The sequence below is a fragment of the Lagenorhynchus albirostris genome, chromosome 4, assembly GCF_949774975.1.
Source record: "Lagenorhynchus albirostris chromosome 4, mLagAlb1.1, whole genome shotgun sequence".
Lineage (NCBI taxonomy): Eukaryota > Metazoa > Chordata > Mammalia > Artiodactyla > Delphinidae > Lagenorhynchus > Lagenorhynchus albirostris.
This window is the reverse complement of record NC_083098.1, coordinates 129945685-129968466: the sequence shown is the minus strand read 5'-3', so window position 1 is coordinate 129968466 and position 22782 is coordinate 129945685. Positions and strand designations below refer to the sequence as shown.

General features: G+C 33.6%; 1 protein-coding gene across 2 annotated transcripts in view; it reads right to left on the bottom strand.

Moving 5' to 3' along the window:
- AFG2A (AFG2 AAA ATPase homolog A) overlaps positions 1 to 22782 on the bottom strand; it is a 338551-nt gene that overhangs the window by 168840 nt on the left and 146929 nt on the right. The window contains exon 15 of one of the 2 annotated variants that reach the window (XR_009540411.1): positions 641 to 730. The exons of the other annotated variant lie outside the window; for it this stretch is intronic. The gene's annotated coding sequence lies outside the window, so the exon portion shown is untranslated. The remainder of the gene's footprint in view (positions 1 to 640; positions 731 to 22782) is intronic. 2 annotated transcript variants of the gene reach the window in all.

Below are 22782 nucleotides of genomic sequence, written 5' to 3'. Positions count from 1 at the left end.
AGTGCCTTTAAATCTATTCCCAGAAACTCCCAAGGTCTGTAGCAACCCTGTTAACTAGTTCAGATTCTTTAAAGGCCATGAAAAGTCACTGATTTCTGGGAAGAATATCCAAATGAACAAAAGTAACATTCATTATAGAGTCATTTATTAGCTGTTAGATCACGGACCAAGTTTCTTAACCTCTGTGAGGCTGTTTCTTTACCTACAAAACAGTATGAAAAGTATCTACCTTAACTGCATTATTATGCAGATTGAAATGAGACAGTATATGCAAACTACTTAGCCTGCCACATAGAAAATGAATTTTTTAACAAATAAGTAATGTGAGTTTATCTTTTCCTAACTATTCTGACTTTCCGTAATCTCTCTGTTCTCTGAACTGTAACATTTACTATATCAAACCAGCTAGTACTAGGTATCAAAAGCCTCTAGCTTGCTTTTTCCCCAGGCATAAACTTTTACGTAAGTTCATTCATTCAATATTGATGGGAATATTTCCCAGTATTAGACAGAAAGACTGAACTAAAGGACATAAGCTGAAAAAATTACTGCCCCAAAGCATCAGTAATGTTTCTGGTGAGGCCTGACTTTCTGAGCATACTTTCAGGTTAAAGACAGAAAAAGAAAAATTTATATTTACTTCTTGATGAAGCCAGGCTTTAGGTTCAACAGTTTTCTTCTTTTCTGCTCCATTTATGAAACTGTTAAAATCCTACTGGTCTCTCACTTTCTGAAAAATGCAAAACATAATTCTACTCTTCATGCTTCTACAGATTGGGAGGCTGACAATGTGCATACAATGCAAATTTATTAACATAACACTTTTCTCCTTACTTTCCCCTAGTAATACTTAAATCATACCTTCTTTAAACTTTTGTTCTTATTCCAAGCAGTCATAAACTGAATAAAGTTCTGATTTGAAGGGATGGTACAATTTTTGTTTTATGATTTCATAGGAGAATTATGATAATATAAATAATTTGGAAATGGGGAATGTTCCTAGAATAAAGATGAAAAGCTTAAATTTGTATTTATTTTGAGCTCATAAGTTCTATGCAATTCTATTAGAAGTGCTATGCAGATGCTGACCAAGATTAAAATAGACAGAAAGATACAGATGGTGTAGTTTATTCAGTATATGTTATAGACTATATTGGAAAATGTGTGTGTGTGCACATGTATATAAGGCAAATCATACAGGCTAAACAAGAACCTTGGAGAAAATAAGGTATTATGTATACAATGAATGACAGGGTGATTCAATCTTTAAATCTTCCTGTTTCTGGCTTAACACTTTCCAGACTACCCTTCTCCAAACAGACTCATATCAACCCAGGCCAGTTTAAAAATACAAAAATGTTAGTCACCAAGTTGAGGAAATCAGAAGATTCTATTTAGGTATTAGCCAAAAGGCTGGAAAAGCTCCTAAGAAGCTGGATTCCTGACAATGGATGAGAACCTTACCATTCCAGATTCCTTGAGATCTCAGAAACCTTTGTGCAGAAAAATACAGAGGAAGGGGCATAGATATCACATGCATTAACCATCACACTGTGAGAGGAAAAGGAGATATCACCAGGTTCCCCAAAGAAATACTTAGAGTTAACAAGCAATTCATTTATAGTAATGACCAACGACAAATTGCCGATACAGTCTCTATAATGGGAGAAAAAATTTCAACATTAGAATTGAAAAGGAAAAATAAAACAATCGAAGATGTAACAACTTAAAATTTTAAACTTAAAATTTTAGTGCTAAAGTCAGGTATTTATCCATGACATTTTAATCTTTTTTTTTTTTTTCCTGGCGAAATTGTAATGATAGCTATTGTTTCTCAAGGGCTCACTTTGTAACAGGCTCAAAGCTAAATGGTTCATATGAGTTACCCGATACAATTCACCAGCATTTCTGAAAAAGAGGTAGCATCCCCATTTTACAGATAAGCAAACAGTGCCTCATATCACACAGTAAAGGCCAAAATAGAATTCAAATCCAGCTTCAAATTATTTAAAACCCATTTATAACTATAGATTATTTTAAGGGGAAAACAAAGAAAAAGCTATTCTATCCTGTATTATCTAAGAAGTACTTTTCGTAACTGCTCTTGGTTTTTCAGAGATTAATAGTGAGAGGGCATCTAAAAGAACTACCATTCTCCAGGACTTCCCTGGTGGCGCAGTGGTTAAGAATCTGCTTGCCAATGCAGGGAACATGGGTTTGATCCCTGGTCTGGGAAGATCCCACATGCCATGGAACAACTAAGCCCATGCACCGCAACTACTGAGCCTGCACTCTAGAGCCCGCGCGCCGCAACTACTGAAGCCTGCGTACCCAGAGCCCGTGCTCCTCAACAAGAGAAGCCACCGCAATGAGAAGCCTGCTCACTGCAACGAAGAGTAGCCCCCACTCACCGCAACTAGAGAAAGCCTGCACGCAGCAACGGAGATCCAATGCAGCCAAAAAAAAAAAAAAAAAAAAAGAACTACCATTCTCCTGTATCAATGCCCACAAGAATGGAGTGAAGTTTATGGCAGACTACCAAAGTTAATATATCTATACAATACATTGTTTTAGATTGATATGAAATCAACATATGTATAGATTCCCTAGAAAATTGTGCCAAAAAACATCCTGAGACTAGGCCATGGATAAAACATGATGACTGCCCTTGTAATTATTAAGGATGCATGCATATATTCTTTCACTCTTACATTCCACAAATGAGTAACTCAGTGTAACAGGTACTTTCTGTGTACTACTCAGTGCTAACTAGTATCTAAAAGCAATTAAACTTTATAGTAATATAGATACTTAATGCAAAACACCCAACCTCTCTTGCTGAATTCTGCACAAATATACAACCTATATTCACTATCCACTCTCCCAAATATTTACAACATTAAAGAAAGGAGAAGAATATCAAGAAGTTTTGGATGATGAGATGAGCCAGAAAGCCTATCTATTCAAATAGTCAACCTAGAGTTCAAAGGGCAATACTGACAAGGAATGATCTTCAAGTACATTTCCCCCCTTTCGAGGAGGGACCATGTTTGCTTCAAAGAAAGCAGCAAGTTATTAGACTGTGCTATTAAGTTCCTAATATTCAACTTTCACATATGATCGGAAAAGTGGGATTCACATGTTAAACAGAGGACCTGTATTGTTCATTCTTATTCCTATCTCTAGCTTCAGACTGGATTTATATGACCTGGGCCAAATTTTGATGTTTGTTTTCTTTTTCTTTTTGATACATATTTGTAATCATCTTTAAAAAGAAGAAAAAATATAGAAGGCAAAAATACATGGAACGTTTATAGGGCCAAAGGTAATTTTCAATGATTAGTCTCAAAATTCAAAGCCCAAATTTGTAAATATTCACATATATGCTAAGTGATTGAATAATAAAATCGTTTTATACTTGCCAATTCAATTCAAAATTGAAGAGATCAGAAATTATCTTTTCCAACTTCCTAATCAACTTCAATCAAAATTGAAAAGAGATCAAAAATGATCTTTTCCAACTTCCAATCAACATAGCAGACATTTAGCATAATCAACCCCTTTTTAAAACACCTGCAATAACAGGATGATAATAATAAGTGAACAATTCTAGTTCATTGGGAAATTGTTCTATTTATTTTGCCAGAACCTTTTAATTCTGTCCTTTCTATAGGATAAACTTTTAAATATCTGAAGGCAATAACTGCCTTGTATTTTTCTATTTTCCAAGGTAAAATCATGTTCTGATCCATACCTGTTATGTCTAAAATTATTCACAAACCATGAGATCCCAAAACTGTGTATTATGTTCTAGATGTGATCTGACCAGGACAGAGTACCACAAAAGTATTAGTTCATGTGATCTGGATACTATAATTAATGAAGCCTAAAATGACATGAGCATTTTTTAGTAGGTTTATGACAATGCTGACATATTACATGTGAGCTCAAATTTCCATTTACCACCAAACAAATAAAATCTTGGTCATCCTATATGTGTCTACTTTGATGATCTTAAACGTAAAAATTTACAGTTGTTTTCAGTAAACTTCATTTAGGGGAAGAATGTTGTATGTAATGTTAGGATTATTCTTTATATTGCGATAAACATCAAGATTTGTTAAAAAAGAAATATATACAGAGCAATGTGATAATCAGCAATCCACTTTAAAAATCAGAAAATATCCAAAGGGTTAATTTTAAATAGATTTAAATAAGAACCAAATTTAATTCAGCATTTTTCAATTTAGAGATTTATAATGTCTCTGGCATCACAAGAAAGGATGGCTTAAAAAAACCAAAACAAAACGAAACTCATCCTCTGAGGAAGTTGTTATGACACAGAACAGATGTGGAGCTCTGACTCAATAAATAAGCTTAAACCATCATCCTATATCAATCATTTACAAGACTATTTTAATTATTTTCTATTGTGATGTTAGATTGTAAGTAAAAGAGGAAAGCCAGATTTCAAGTACAAAATCCATTAAACCATGTACATCTAACACTCCCACTGAAACTGAAGGCAGATTCTATTTTAAAACTAATAAAAATATGAGTGGTTGACAAAAGACGGATTTCCTCACTTAATCATCCTCCTGTATTAACAGCTTAATTTCCTACCTGTCACTTACTCAATCAAATGCTGGATGTTCTGTAAACAAGTTTGTTTGCTTTGTATCACAGAGACTGAAGGGAAGAAAGGAAATATAGTACAATATTTCTTTTCCTGAAACAGTTACCAAAATGTTAGCCTTCATGAGCTATGATATGCCAAAGAAAAGGGTAAATTCCTTGATTCAGCAATGACCTGTCAGTTGATTATCTGCCCATTCCTGAGGGCTCTCTGAACACTTGAACAACCCACCTGTGATTTACCACAGTATTCTGGAGAGTACTCAACACAGAGCTGACAGAATGGGGCTATTATTTTGACGTGCAAATCTTGATGGCAATGAACAGGACAAATTATCTTGTTTTACACTTTGTTTGTCTTGAAAAGAAGGGAGAATGTGAGTTCTCCAACTTTAGCCCTATCCCCACGGGACATCTATTTATCTCTTTGTGGGCATGGTATTTTAAACTGTTTGTTTTATTCTGGAAACCTATCTCTCTGCTATGGCTGAAAAGCAATGGATCTCAATTTGAAAACGGGAAAAAGTTCATACTAAATATTGATAATAAGCTTAAAAATTTAATAGAATGTATAAACTAAATGATTTAGAAAACTAGTAACCATTCACAAAGTTGTTCCTAAGTTGCTATTTATGCTCTACAAGTAGTATAATAATGTGTCAACTTTTACAGAACATAAAATACAACATACATTTTTACTTAAATGAAAGATAAAAGTTCACTTCATATGACTAGTCATTCCTTCATAACGGTTTTAAATAAAGTACATTAATCCAGGTGTTGCTTTATCAATCTGATACTTTGAAATTCATTGAGTATCTTAGTTCTCTAATATGGAGATTAAGTTATCACTAAAGTATATTCTTTATTACTATATTTGTAAAACTAGAGTTTATACTTTTACTTCTAGCTTTTCTGAATCAAAATTCTGTTGAATGGATCAGATTTTAACCTTCAAATACCAGAGTTCATTTTCTCAAATCTTTAAAACTCATCTGATTTCAGAAGAACGAAAAAAGACTATTGTGTCCAAGGCTAAAAAACAAAAAACAAAATAGAGGCTGCTTAAAAGAAGTCTGATCAGAACAATTTCATTGCTGGTTTTAATGAATCTTTTTGAATGACTCTTAGTACTAATTCTTTAGGAACAAGACACTGATTACTAAAGAAGAAAGAAAAAGAAAGCAGCCAAACTCAAAGCATTTTTTGATCTTTCAGCTCTATTTTCCTGGAAATAATCTGTGCTTCACAGACATCATGTTTTTGGTTGTCTTAATATTTGAAAAATCTGTTTCTTTTTCCATTTGAGAAGACTATACTATAATCAAAGATGAAAAAGATAGCTATTAAAAATTCCATAATTATACCTGTTAACACCTCACAGGTCATAGGAAACTTTTAAGTGGATAATGTGAAGAGTACTTCCGCTTTAATGGTAAGGTTTGAGTTTGATAAAAATTAGACTTCTTTGATCTATATATGTAAATATTTTCCCCCTGAATTTGAATCTATTCAACTCTAGCATCCTAGAAAAAAATGTAAATTTTACTTTTGTTATTATTATTCATTAATAGTCTAATGTATGGTTCCCAGTCTGTGGGTTGCAGACTTCTGTGCTTGAAGGCCCTACATTAATACCAAGCATTATCTAAAAGATGAATAAATAATATGATATGCACATATATATGCTATTATTTTCTCAAATATATGTATATTGTGTTGCGATTACAAAAACCATTTAAAGGTGTTACACAGTTCTCAGTAATATTTTTTTCCAGAAAATATTTTTTCAATTACATTGAGAAAATTTAATTGCAATTATGTGGGAATCCACAAAATGTTTTGATGCCAAAAACTAGTTCCATTACTCAAAAAAGTTAAGATAGCTGGAATAAATTTTTAATGAGCTATTTTAAGAAGTACTTAAGAAGATGGAAAAAAAGTCACATTTTAAAAACTAAATTAGGGGCTTCCCTGGTGGCTAAGTGGTTAAGAATCCACCTGCCAATGTAGGGGACACGGGTTTGAGCCCTGGTCCGGGAAGATCCCACATGTCGCAGAGCAATTAAGCCTGTGTGCCACAACTACTGAGCCTGCGTGCCACAACTACTGAAGTCCGCGCGCCTGGAGTCTGTGCTCCGCAACAAGAGAAGCCACTGCAACGAGAAGCTCGTGCACCACAATGAAGAGTAGCCCCCGCTCGTTCCAACTAGACAAAACCCACATGCAGCAATGAAGACCCAACGCAGCCAAAAATAAAATAAATAAATTTATTAAAAAAAAAACTAAATGAGAACCCCCAAAGATATGATAATAAGTAGACTTAAAAACCACATGCTTAAAAGAGTAAGAGATTTGTCATAAGCACTACTATTGTCTGAAGTAAAATACAGTCAAATGTGCCTACCCTGAAGCAAGTGTGCCAGAGTAAAAATCCCAGCTCTGCCACTTCTTAGCTGTGTGACCTTAGGCAATTAAATCTCTTTGCATCTCAGTTTTCTCATCTATATCGATAATCTCATATTGAATTAAAAAAATAATTCCAAGAAAAGAGGCATGAATAAAGTTATTTTTCACATACTTGTAACACTACAAGGCTGAAAGTAGTACAGAACAAAACAAATGATTAAAGGTAGTACAGAAAAGATTAAGTGAAGAAGAAGAGGCTAAAGAGCAACTAACTTAAGGATGCCTTGAGGCACACACCTAGCTGTCACTGAATACCCATCTTGACCTAGATGGTTGTAAGGTTTCTACACTTCACTTTAACTTATAATATATTAACTCTAAGTACAGTCTGAAAAGTGAAGTGTGAATATTGCAATCACTAGGACAACTAATTTTAAAAAGCATACAAAGAAATACAATAATAAAGGCAAAATATGAAGTAAAATTGAGTACTGAAAAATATTCCAATCATTCAAAAGGAGGCAGAAAGAAGAAAATAGAGGAATGAAAAAATAAAAAACAGAAAAGCAACTAAATCACAGAACTAAACCCAAACATACTGACAATTATACTAAATGTAAATGGTATAAACACACCAATTAAAAAACCTGAGACCTAACTAAATGTTACCTATATGAAACTGAAATGAAATTAAGAAATAGATATATTAAAAGTAAAAGAATGGAAAAAGATGTCCCAACAACAGCAAACTACATTCTTTTAAAAATCACATGGAACATTCAATAAGATAGGATGGCATCCTGGATCATGAAACAAATCTATCAAATTTAAAAGAACTGAAATCATACAAAGCATGTCTCTGACCATAACAATTAACTAGTAGTTTAAAACAATAAGATATCTGTAAAATTCCCAAATATTTGGAAATTAAGCAACATACTTCTAAATAATCTATAATAAAATAGGAAGTCTTAGGGGAGAAATTAGAAGATTTTGAGTTGAATGCAAATAAAAATAAAACATATCAAAAAAATTGTGAAATGCAGGTAAAGCAGTACTTTGAAGGGAATCTATAGTATCTGAAGAAAGGTTTTAAATCAATAACCTAAATTTCCACCATATGAAACAAGAATAAGAGCAAAAAATACCTAAAGGAAGAAGAAAGAAGGACAGAAAGAGGAAGGAAGGGAGGGAGGGAGGGAGGAATGGAGGGAGGACAAGAACAGAGATCTGTTAAATTGAAAACCAAAAAGCAATAGAGGAAAATCAATGAAACCACAACCTGGGTCTTTGAAAAGATCAACAGAATTGATAAACTGCTACTAAAATGGAAAAGTGAAAAGAGAAAGAAGACACAAATTGCCAACATCAGAAAGGAAAGAGGAAATCTTACTCAGACCCTTACAGACACTAAAGGATAAGAAAAAACAGTGAACTCTAAAGGTATAAATTTGACAATCTAGATGAAATGAACAAAATTCCCTGAAAGACACAAACTTACAAAACTTTTCCAGGAAGATAGATAACCAAAATTGTCTATTATCTATTAAAGGTACTGAATTCCTAGTAAAACAAAAACAAACTGCAACAAAGAAAACTCCAGACTCAGATGGTATTAGTGGAGAATTCTACCAAATATGTAAGGAAGAAATATTGATTCTAACAAATCTCTTCCAGCAACTAGAAGAAAGGAAATACTTCCCCTCTCATTTTATTAAGAGAGCATTATTCTGATACTAAACCAAAGAAAATGTAAAACAATTACACACAAATATCCATCATGAACACTGACAGAAAAACCCTTAACAAAATATTAGCATACTGAATGCAGTAATATATAAAAAGAGTAATACAACATGACTTACTGGGTTTATTCTGGGAATGCAAGACTGGTTTAACATTTCAAAGTCAATGTAATCCAAGATTTTAGCAGTCTAAAAAAGAAAAACCCCATGATCATATTGATAGGTGTAGGAAAAGTATTTGACAAAGTTCAAAATCCATTCATGATTAAAAACTCTGATCAAACTAGGAATAGAAAGAAACTTTCTCAACTTGTTAAAAGGCATCTACAAAAATGTCTAAGCTACCATCATATTTAATGGTAAAACACTAAACACTTTCTCATTAAGATAAGGAACAAAACATGGATGTCCACTGTCACCACTTCTATTCAACATGGTACTGGAAATTCTTGTAGGAAGTCAGAAAAACAAGCATACAGGTTGGAAAGGAAGAAGCAAAACTATATTCATTCACAGACAACATGATTAAGTACATACATCCCAAGAAATCTACAAAGTACCAAGAGGTACAAAGAACCAATAGTGAGTATAGTAAAGGTGGCAACATACAAAAATCAACCATATTTCTAGATACTAACAATAAATGACTAGAAACCAAAATTAAACAATACCACATATAATACACCTCAAAGAAAAAGAATTACTTAAGTATAAACTTAACAAAATATGTGCAAGTTCTCTGTGCTGCAAACTACAACACACTGAAATAAAAGAACATCTAAATAAATGGATAGACAATGTTTACGACTGGAGATTCAATGTTGTTACGTTATAAATTCTCCCCAAATTGTTCTATAGATTTTAAATAATCCCAAACAAAACTCCAAAAGGATTTTTCAAAGATAATGACAACCTGAGATGATACTTTATATGGAAAGGCCAAGGAAGCAGAATAGCTAAAACAGCTTTTGAAAATGAAGAACAAAGTTAAACACACTGATTTTAGATCCTACTATAAAGCTGTGATCATCAAGACTGTGTGGTTTACTGAAAGGATAGACAGAAATGACCCACACAAATATGGTCAACTGATTTTTGACAAAGGTGTACAGGTGATCCAATGGAGAAAGGGTAGTCTCTTTGACTACCTAAATGGTGCTAGCACCCTAAATGGTGCTAGAACAATTTTGCATGCACATGTAAAAATGGACCTCTACATATAACTCTCACTAGATATGAAACATCAAAAATGAATTATGGATCTGTGAAATGTAAAACTGTAAAACTTTCACAAAAGTGGAGTCTCTTCAACAAATCATGTTGGGAAAACTAGATATCACATGCAAAAGAATGAAGCCTTACCTTATATCATGTATAAAAATTAACTCAAAATGGATCAAACACCTAAACGTAGGCCAAAACTATAAAACTCTTTGAAGAAGCCAAAAGGGAAAAGTTTCATGACATTGGATTTCCTGGAATGACACCAAAAACACAGGCAACAAAGTAAAAATAGACAAATTGGACTACATCAAAATTAAAAGTTTCTGTGACTCAAAGAACAAAATCAACAAAGTAAAAAGGCAACCTACAGAAAGGCAGAAAGTGTTTGCAAATAATATATCTGATAAGGGGAAAATATCCAGAATACGTAAAGAAATCCTACAACTCAACAACAACAAAAAAATCACATTAAAAAAATGGGTAAAGGACTTAGATATTTCTCCAGAGATACCATACAAAAGGCCAAGAAGCATATGAAAATATGCTCAACATCACTAATCATTAGGAAAATGCAGATCAAAACCACAAAGATACCACACATACTATTAAAAAACAACAACACAAAGATACCACACATACTATTAAAAAACAACAACAACAACAAAATAAAACCCGGAAATAACAAGTGTTAGCAAGGATGTGGAGAAATTGGAACCCTTGTACACTGCTGACAAAGTGTGGGTGTTCCTCAAAAAATTAAAAATAGAATTACTATATGATCCAGCAATTCTACTTGTGGATATATATCCAAAATAACTGAATGCATGATCTCAAAGAAATATCTGTGTATTCATGTTCAAAGCACCATTATTCACAATAACCAAGAGGTGGAAACCCATGCAGCCACAAATGGATAAATAGATAAGCAAAATGTAGTGTGTGTATGTATGTGTGTGTTTGAGTGTGTGTGTGTGTGTGTGTGTGTGTGTGTGTGTGTATATATAGGCTATATAGAATATAGCCTATATAAAAGGCTAATAGAATATTAGCCTTTTAAAAATAAAAGAAATTCTAATACATGCTACAACATGGATGAACCTTGAAGATTATATGTTAAATGAAATACTCCAGTCACAAAAAGACACATACTTCAACTTATCTGAAGTATACAGAGTAGTCAAATTCATAGAAACAGAAAGTAGAACGGTGGTTGCCAGGGCTGGGTGGAGGATGTGATGGAGAGCTGTTTTACGGGATAGAGTTGCACTTTTGCAAGATGAAAAAGTTCTGGACATTGGTTGCACAACAATAAATATACATAACACTACTGAATTGTATACTCAGAAATGGCTAAGACAGTAAATTTTATGTTGCATTTTTTTTTACCAAAAAACATTTTTTTAAATTATTTATGACCCTGGGTTAAGCAAAGAGTTGATCAAAAAAACCCTGAAAAACAAAATAAGGACATTGAACTTCTTCAAGATTAAAAACTTTTGCTCTGTGAAATACTGTTAAGAGAAAGAAAAGATAACCCACAGACTAGAAGATATTTGCAATATACCTAACAAAGGATTTTTAATCAGAATATAAAGAATGTAAGTAAGAAAACCACCCAATTTAAAAAGGTCTTTTGACCTATAAATAGGTCAAAAGAATTTAAAACACTTCTCCAAAGAAAATACTCTAATGACAAATGAGAGCAAAAAAAGATGCTCAATATTAGTCATTAGAGAAACACAAATTAAAACCACAATAACTTAACACTACATATCTATTAGAATGGTTAAATTTTTTTTTTTAAACTTGACAATACCAAGTGCTAGCAATGCTGGTAGGGATGCAACAAAGTTCCAACAATCTGAAGATGAATATGGCAGTTTCTTATGAAGTTAAGCATAGAGTTAGTTACCCTATGACTCGGTAGTCCCACCCTAGTAATTATCCTAGAGATATGAAAGCTTACATTCACACAAAAACCTGTCCACCCATGTTTACAGTAGCATTATTCATAGCAAACATTGAAAACAATCTAAAATGTCCTTCAACAAGTGTATGGGTAAACAAACTGAAGTGCTTCTATACAGTGGAATACTACCCAGCAAAAGAAACAAACTACTGATACATACAACACAGATAAATTTCAAAAACTTAAGTAAAAGCCATGTTTAAAAGGTTACATACTATATAATTCCATTTATATGACATGAAAAAAGGCAACTGTAGGGACAGAGCAGTAATTGCCAGGGGTTAGTGGTGGAAAGAGGGTTTGACTACAAAGGTACCGCCTGAAGAAATTTTCTGGAGTGAATAATTGCTTTGTATTGTGATTGTAGTAGTAGCTATACAACTTTGCACATTTGTCAAAACTCACATATCTCTACACTGAGCTAGAGTTACTAGCTCTGTAATCTTGGTCAAGTTCCTTAACCTGTCTGTATCTCAGTTTCTCACCTATAGCATTGGGTATGGCAATCGTATTGACCTCATAAAGTTAAGATTTAATGATTAAAATACTTAGAGCAAAACTTAGATTCAGGATATGTTGAATTTGAAATGCCTTTGAGATATCTAAGTAGGCAATTCACTGAAGAGGTCAGAGGAAATATCTGAGCTGAATCAGGGACAATGATGTTGATTCCGGAAGCAGTGGGTGTGGATGAGAGTGCCCACGGACACAGAAGGGAGGTCCTAGCACCCAGTCTTCATGAACTGCAACATTTTATGGCTAGACAGAGGAGAATAAATATGCAAAGGACTCAAGAGGGGACAGAAATAGACGTAAAGCCAGGAGATTATTACGTCATATAAAACAAAGTAAGAGAATGTTTCAAGAGGAAGGAGTGGATAAAGACAGTGAATAAAGCTAACAGATGATGACCGAGACTTTTAGATTTTCTCTTTTTCGTTTAGTAACAAAACCCTTCAATTCCAGCTGTGCAACCAGCTACTCAAAATAGAGAATGTATTTATTTTGCAGCCTCTCTTGTAGCTGAACATGGTCATGTAGCTAAGATTAGCCAATGGGATGTAAATGATACATGCAATTTACAGGTTATGTCCTTAAAGCAAGGGACTGAGCTATAATCTCACCTCCTCATTCTTTTTTTTTCTTTAACATCTTTATTGGAGTATAATTGCTTTACAATTGTGTGTTAGTTTCTGCTTTATAACAAAGTGAATCAGCTATACATATACATATATCCCCATATGTCCTCCCTCTTGCATCTCCCTCCCACCTTCTCTATCCACCCCTCTAGGTGGTCACAAAGCACCGAGCTGATCTCCCTGTGCTATGTGGTTGCTTCCCACTAGCTATCTATTTTACGTTTGGTAGTGTATATATGTCCATGCCACTGTCTTACTTCGTCCCAGTTTACCCTTTCCCCTCCCCGTGTCCTCAAGTCCTTTCTCTGTACCTGCGTCTTTATTCCTGTCCTGCCCCTAGGTTCTTCAGAAACATTTTTTTAGATTCCAGATATATGTGTTAGCATACAGCATTTGTTTTTCTCTTTCTGACTTACTTTACTCTGTATGATAGTCTCTAGGTCCATCCACCTCACTACAAATAACTCAATTTCGTTTCTTTTTATGGCTGAGTAATATTCCATTGTATATATGTGCCACATCTTCTTTATCCATTCATCTGTCAGTGGACACTTAGGTTGCTTCCATGTCCTGGCTATTGTAAACAGAGCTGCAATGAACATTGTGGTACATGACTCTTTTTGAATTATGGTTTTCTCAGGGTATATTCCCGGTAGTGGGATTGCTGGGTCATATTCACTTCCTCATTCTTGCTCACCCGAACGAGAACCCAAGTGACATGAGTGATGTTTCTTACCATGTGGCCTAAGGGATGGTACAGCAGCAAGACAGAAGGAACCTGAGTTTCTGACACCATGGAACCACCATATCAGTTAGTGGCTCCATTGTGTTAAATTACTCCCTTTAAAAGACTCTTAACTGAAGATGCAGTAGCTTTGGTATTTCAGAATTCATCACAGCAGATTTACGAGAAGGGACATATACAAAGAATGATGTCAACATATATATATATTTTTAATTTTATTTATTTATGACTGTGTTGGGTCTTCGTTGCTACGCACGGGCTTTCTCTAGTGGCAGTGAGTGGGGGCTACTCTTCATTGTGGTGCACGGGCCTCTCATTGCAGTGGCTTCTTTTGTTGCGGAGCACAGGCTCTAGTGCGCAGGCTTCAGTAGTTGTGGCTCGCGGGCTCCAGAGCGCAGGCTCAGTAGTTGTGGTGCATGGGCTTAGTTGCTCCGTGGCATGTGGGATCTTCCCGGACCAGGGCTCAAACCCGTGTCCCCTGCACTGGCAGGCGGATTCTTAACCACTGAGCCACCAGGGAAGCCCCGATGTCAACATATTTTAAAGCAAATACTTAAACAAAAGGCACAACATACGACATATACATTAATAATACAAGAATTATCTGATCACAAAAAGCACATGATACCTTTCTACAGTTTGAAACTGACTGATAAGCACTTTAAACTTTGCATATATTTGGAAATTCTCACAAGTGATTCTTCATTTTGTTGGCTTTTAGAGGGAGTGAGGGGCTGAAGTAGAGAATCAATGTAAGTAATTAGGTTACTTCCCATGTTAATAATGGGAATAATGAGAAAGAAGAAAAAGAACTACTGATCTAGAAATTAGACACAGATTTAGTCTGTGCTGTTTGTTTTGGCTATTATTTAAAGCTTTAACTCTGAGTATTTTTTTCAGTCACGGAAAAGGAACTTCAGTACAATTTAAATTGAATTCTTAGCTATCAAAATTAAGTATAAGAAAATACATTCATTAGATTATTCAAGACTAAAGGTATACAACTGATTTCTATATATCTTAATGACTCACATTAAATAACAGAATAACATAAAAACTCCAAACCTAACTTTAAAAAAATATAATCTGTATTTTAAAAACAATCTCCAAATTATTTCTTTACTAGAAATTTGGAAAGGAGTAGGAAACCCTGCATCTTTTATGCCTGCAGAGAATTATCAAAAGCCTGACTCAAGTATCAAAAAAATGTTTGAAGCTAAGAGGAAAAAAGTAATAATTATTTACTAAAGCTATTTTTATGTTTACCCTCTGATGCTTCTACCAACAATTTCCAGCAAACTACCAGGAAGATGCTTGTTTCTTAGACACAATGGATTTTTTTTCCGACTAAATGCATTTCTGAACTAAAAGCATACAAAGTTAATAAACGGAAGGAAAAACAAATACAGTGTTGTCATTTCTAAATTATATTCTTAAAAGGTTTAAGGGTATCATTTGTGGAACACAAAGAGATTTCCTTCTCTAACAGCATTCCAGGACATCACTCTTTCCTGCCTACCAGCAGACAAGATTATACTTGTCTGGAATGTCAGTGAAGTATTTATACAAAGGCAGTTTTTCAGAATCTTCTTATTGTGAACACAAAACAGGAAATACAGTAATACCATTGGTATACGTTAAACACTATTTAGTATAAACTGTGTTTCTCCCTTAATAAGTACTAGGTTAACCTCCAAGAGAAGGAGATGAAAATGAGCACATCTCTAAACATAAACCACTAGTTGTTTGCAGTCGGCCAGACCAAAGGTTCAGGGAAAAAAACTCAATTAAACTAAGAGTTTGCCACACTGTGTTTTAGTAAGCATTACGCTACAGTCGCTAATAAAAACTCATTTTTCCCAAGTTCACAGGGGAAAATAAAAGTATTCTATGAAAGTTAATATATTATTGAATGAAAAACAACCTAATAATAAATTAATTTAATTGAAATACTGATTTGGAGGCAGAAAAGACAAATTTCTATGTAAAGGGGCCACCCATCAAAAACACCAAATAAACCATTTCACATTCTAAAAAATATTTTTCCATTTTTTTCACTAAAAACCCCCCCAAAACAAAGAAGTATTTACCTTCCATAAGTAAAAAAAAAAAATTAATTCTACAAATCTACTACTGAAGAGTTTTAAACTTTATTTACAAATAGATTATAAAGTACAGCTGGTATCCCAAGTAATAACAGAATAAGTCTCACAGAGATAAAGTTTAATTTTCCGTATGATAGCAAAATGAACTTTGGTTTGACTGCCCCCTGCTGATGTGAAATTTTCAGAACTACAAAGTTGATTTGATAAAATTTTAATTTTTTAAACTGTTTTTACTCAGAAATTGGTTTCAATTTCTTATTGAAAACTAAGGAGATTTAAATATTTAAATAACCTCTGTGTCTTATTTTCACTCAATGGGCAAATATTTGTGGAATATCTATGACCTGACACTTATCAAAAATATGGTTTCATCTCTCTGACCCCAAAATACTTACAAGTTATTAGAGGGACAGGAAAAATCTGGAAAATAATAAACTGTTAGAGAAAATCAAGAACTAAACTAAGTGATACTGAAGAGAAGTAAGCTAGAGAAAGAGAGATTGGTAGCGCCAAATTAGTTTAAAAAACTTAATGAAAAAGTTAAGACTGAGACAACTGAGAAAAAGTAATGAGGACATATATAAGAGACAAAATAAGAAAAAGCCTGGAGGAAATAATGAACATAGAGTGCACAGAACACAGGACACCAGGAGATTTAATTTCCAGAATAAATGGACAAATGTTTCGTGAGAAAAGAAAATAGTGAGAGGTTGGGGCCCAACTTTTGAAACTAAAAAAGCCAGAATAAAGAGCTGGACTTGAGGCAAGAAAGGAGCCACTGAAGGTTCCTCAGTAGTATGATAACCTGATAAAGCAGTATAATAAATGGGTAAAGCAGCATAATAACTTGGTTAAAGACAATCCTTTAGGAAGAGTTCCGTGAAACAGAACAAAGAGGAAACGGAGGAAGAAGAGCCTGCAGGCAGAGAAACTGGTGAAGAGACAACTATAATGAGCCAAGGAAAGAAGTCAACCAGAACGGAACAATGGGAATGGAAAAGAAAAATGGAATTGACATACATTTTGAGATAAAAACAAAACTGGGTGCCTGATTGGATTTAGATTTTTGTCTAATTCTTATGCCATATTAAGTGATTGCTCAATTCAACTGAATTAAAAGAGGAGTAGTGGACAAAGAGTTAACAGAAGGGAAAACTGTAGTGTCACTGGAGTTAATGGGATACAGAGTTTCAAGAAGATGTGAGTAGTCAGCGGGATCAAATTTGTGGAATTCAAAACAAATAAGAACCCTTAAGAAGCCATTAAATTTTGTCTGGCAGACAATGGTGACCCTCACATACTCACTTTTAATAAAGTTGTACAGTCAGGAGGAACTAGAGAGCTTAAAATTTTTTTAATTGAGATGAGATTCAAAAACTAAGTAGAGGAATTCACTTTAGGGAGAACACGTCCATCTTAGCGTAGAGGAGAGGAGGAACACGTAAATAACAGGGCAGAGCTACGTTTATAGTTAAAGATGGGATGCATGAGGAATTTCATGGCAAATGGTCTCAATTATCTCTATAAATCAGTTTCCAAGTTCACTTCTCAAAAAAAGAATGATAGATTAATATTCAGAAAAAAACTTGGAAAATATTTGATATCACTTTTCTACATCAGAGTCCAGTTTCTACTGGAGATATCCAGTCCCAAGGGATGGCTTCATCTAGCCAAGACTTCTCATTTTTCTATACCTGTCTAGAAAAATCTGTGTGCTATTTTGTAAAAAAGTTCAAAGCTGACCCACTGATGACACTGCTTCCGACACATACAAATATAGTTTTTCCAAACATGGTTTAGGTGAAGACATCTGGAATGGAGCATGCAACTCAATAATAGACCTTATTCACATGCTATAGGTAAAAGTGGTAATGGTAAGACCTTATGGAAAAATAATGTGTCTTCTAAGATAAAAGTGCAGTTTTTAGAATCACCAAAACAAACAAACATGGGAAATCATAATTTCTGAATTTTATGTTACATTTTCTTTGTAAAGAAATTTCTCTTAAAAGAAGTATAACACCAAAGTTAGATTTCAGTTAATTAATTTGCTTACAGAGCAAATTATGTGTAATGTTTCTGATCCAAGTTCACTACCCTGTGTCATTGTAATGTCACTTGTAAAAAAATGACCAGTGTAATGATAAAGTTTCCTCTTAAAACTCAAAAAATGATGCAATAAACCTCAGGATATGCAGAGGTCCAATAACACATTTTATTGAAGAGGTCACCAATTGGTTTGAGGCAAGGTCTTATTCTTCATGACTAAATATTCTGAATATTACAATAAAATTCCTATGAGATATTAACACTTATTGATACTTCCTAGAAAAGATTAAAAATCAGCAAGAATTCCTAAGTATTTGTACAATGAATAAAAGTGCTACACTGATTACATGTCTGTATAATAGACCAAAGTAAGTTCTCTCTAAAGTTAAATAGGCAGAGATCTGATAATAACTTTTTCCTTTTAAATTGAAAAAGATTACATAAGTTATTAAATAAAATGTTAGAAAAAGAAAAAAGAATTAACCGTTTTTTTCTTCTTTGAATATTATCCTCTAGTCTTTATATACATGAATACATTTTATAGCAATAGTTATTTTAGATATTTCAAACAACTTTTGCAATTAAAAATGTCAGTTTTCCATTTTCAAACTCAAGTAAAGGGATTTTTCCAAGGCAATTGCCTCCTGAAAAAGAAATAAAAGTTCCTCTGACAAGAGACTTAACTGCAAAAAAATAAAATAAAAAAATAAAGAGGTCAATTTTCAGATAGTACAATATATATGATAAAACAATAGGAATGACTATTTTAAATCTGAGGCATGCAAAGCAGATTTCGACATTGCATGTAGGACACATCTGGGTGAAGAGCAGAGGTGTATTTCAAAACACTACCCACAATGAATATGTTGTCTAACAAGTGTGTAAGTGAAAAAATATAACATGGCCAAAATAATAGCTTTATACTATATTCATTAAAGTAGATGAATATAAATACAAGGAGATAGCCCTATGTATAGAAAGAACAGTTTACCAATACAGTATCAAAAATCTTTCTTTCTGGTATTTTTCTTCATTAGCTATTATTGCATTAAACATCAAAAGTAGCAGTATTATGTTAAGAGGAGGATACTTAAATCAAATATATGTATCCCAGAGCAAATCTACCTCTTTCCTATCAGCATATCCTGAGGAACTATTTACCTGATTATCTAAATATTACCCTAGACACTAAAACAAGTAAGTTTTGAATATACAGACTAGAAAAAGAGGGTGCTGTGCGGACATGAGTGAGGCAACAAAACAACAAAAAACAAGTAGGAAATTGAAAGAGTACATTGGCCCCTGGGTCAGAAATGAAAAATACGGGGTGATGGTATCCCTGAGAGTGACAAAGCCAGTTTAAAGTAAAAAGCTAAATTTGCCCCCTAAAAAGTTCTGTAAACAGTCAGCCTTGAATATACTCATCTTTTAAGAACTTAGAAGAAAAAAGGTTATTATGCTCCAAGGGGATACAAAAAGGCCTGTGGAATTTGACTCAATTAAAATAGTCTATTTAGACAAGGTTACAGAACAAAGTATCTTGAATTTGACAGCAGTAACAATCCTCACTCACCAAGACTTATTTAGTCTTGCTTGAGGGACATGTTTAGGTCCTGTATATGATGACAGCACACATAATAAGAAAAATAATTTATGTATATATAAATTGAAAGGATGGTTAATTCTAATTATCAGTTTTATTGGTAAATAGTAATGCATAAAATGATATCATCATCACACCAAAGTCCTTTATTCATTATTAACACTTAATTATTATTGTCTTTTTTTGGTTTTTAAGGGTTTCTCTAGAAGTTATGTGGATAAAAGCAAGATAGAAAATGTCAGAAAAGATACAGGCAGAACTTTAAATATGAGCATTATGTTAATGACTCACTGTACAAATTCACATGCAATGAATTGTTTCCTCAGCAGGAGTGATTAATTTGCAGGGATCCATCCAAAGTCCCTTGACCAGTATTTGCAACAATTAAGACAAAACTGAAATGGCTGGTCAGGGTTGATGATAAATTCTGCGAGTTTGGAAGAGATGAAAATCACTGGTCACTACAAGGAAATATCCCATAATTATGGCCTCATTAACACAATACTATCTAAACTGAACCTTTATCTTTGTAATCTGGTCTAAAGCTCTCTAAGCCCCAGCACACCTAGCTCATCAATTCTACAGGAAATGTTATGATTTTCAAGAATAAACAAGTTGCAAATGAAAGCCAAATGGGGAGTGAAGACAGATCTACCCTGCATACTACTCTATTGCATCTTAATTTTTTATGACTAAGAAAAGACAGTGTGGAAAGTGGAAAGCAAAGTACATAATTTCCTAGACTCTTCAGAAAAGATCAAGGATACTTATTGCTTATCTCATCTCTCTCTGAAAGCCAAGGTTATGATCCTCAGGCTCCTCAAAGACAAGAGCAAGAGACAAAAGGAGATGGAGTGAAATGGTAGAACAAATAAACTGTCTAAATGATACAAGAAACTTGCCCACACTCAGAACTACCTTTTCACTTTCAGCACTAGTCAATTGTAACTCTTCATTAATATTTCCTTCTTTCTAAGACACCCTGTCTTGATTTTTCCTTCAATATTTTTATAATTTCTTTAAGCAAAATCCCATATTGTTGAAGAAAGCCTCAAATATTTCTAATTTTAAAATTATAGAGATGTAGTTTTCCCAACAAAGAGAAAACCTAGGTTATCAGCACCTAAAAATATCAAACACAAAATTAAAAAACTGTCTTTTTTAAAGGTGAAGGCAATATAAGAGAATTCTCAAGAAACAAAAAGAAAATACAAATTTACAGAGGCAAGTTAATGAAAAATAGCTAACTCTAGAGCAGTATATCTGAGTGTATCTGAGGATTCCTTGTGGTCCAGAAATTAATGAATCCCATATATCTGTGAAAGTTAAAAAAAAAAAAAAAATCAAGGGCCTGGCCTTGGTGGATGGTTGAATCAGAGGGAGCACATAGAGAAGTGACTCCCAAATGGGACATCTTAAATAGGTCAACACTGCCTAACCCAGCCTACAGAATATGGCATCACAGCCTTAGATCTTGGTAAAAGAGAAGTAAAGAAAAAAAAGACTCTCCATAGAATTGATAATCATGAGTCTTAAGACTACACACATAGCCCCCAAAACCTCAAACTAAAAATTTAGTTTAAATTGGTCCTGGACACCCCAGTAGCTATAAGCACACTTAATGTGCAGAACCTGGCTTCTAAATACCATTCTCCATCAAAATGAATCAGGGCTCCTTGAGAAGTGGCTGATTTCAGGACTGGAGCAGGGAAAGTATATTATTAGTCCAGGACACATCGTGCCAGAAAGAACGTATAAAAGAATGATGGAGATATAGCAAAAGGGTATGGCAGCTAGCAGTTGCTCCAAGTGGCCTAAATTGGGACAATGTGAACATCAAGATAAATAATGATAGTAAAGGATTAAAACTCACTGAATAAAGTAAGAATTCAAAAGTCCATAGTGATAAAAACAAGGAAAAAGGGAACATTCTTCCACATAGTAGAAAGCCAATCAATAGACAGAAAAATGAGGTAATGAGAAAAACCACCATTTGGCAACCATTGTAATAATAACTGGTTCAGGCAAGAAGCATCAATGGATTCTAAAACTAGTGGTCAAAGTCTGAGTTGTACTAGAGTATTTAAACAATCTTACAATATACCTCAACAAGAAACTTATAAACTATAATGGAAAAATAGTAACTTTACAGTAAAGAAACCTGGAAGACACCACCTTAACCATGTGATCAATGATAACATCACTAGTAATGACATTATACAAATCAAAGTCATGTGCCTCCTGATATAAGAACATACATGTGATATTCCTGTCAAAATGCATAACCTGAATCTACTCATGAAGAAACAGTAGAAAAATCTAAATGGAGGAACATTCTATAAAATAATTGTCTCGTACTTGTGAAAACTGTCAAAATCATGAAGGATAAAGACAGAGGAACTATTTCAAATTAAATGAGAATAAAGAGATATAACAACTCAATGCTGTACATGATACTGCATTTTCTTTTCTAAGAGGATATTATTAGGATAATTAACAAAATGTGAGGATCTATACATTCGATAACATTATTATGTCTGCATCAGTTTCCTGATTTTTATCAATGAATTGTGATTTTGTATGAGAATGGCCTTGGTTTTGAGGGAGCACACATATAAGCATTTATGGTCAAAAGGCACTGTACCTGTAACATTCTTTCAAATGGTTAAGAAAAAATACAAAAATACGGGTAGACAGAAAATAGACAAATTAAATGTGGAAAATGTTAACAATTGGGAAGCTTGGGTTAAAGATATAAGGGAATTTGTTGCAAAATTACTATAACTGTTCTGTAAGTCTGAAATAATGTCATAAATAAAAAAGTTTTTTTGTTTTGTTTTTAATTTTTTGTTCGGTTGATAGTGTCTCTAGGTCCCTTGCAGAATAAAAACAAACTCTCTGGGTAGTAAAAAAAAAAAAAATGTTAAGTTCAGATCTCAAAAAATAAACTTTCAAGAAACATGAGCTAACAATAAAAATTGACACACATATTACAAAACAGAGGAAATACACCACCAAAGAACCAGTTATTATAAAACACAGAATCAGATCTACAAAGACTGAATATATTGGAATTTTTTGGAAACTGAATATAAAATGACTATATTTAATATGCTTAAAGAAATGAAATGGAACTAAAAGCATAATAATGGATAAATA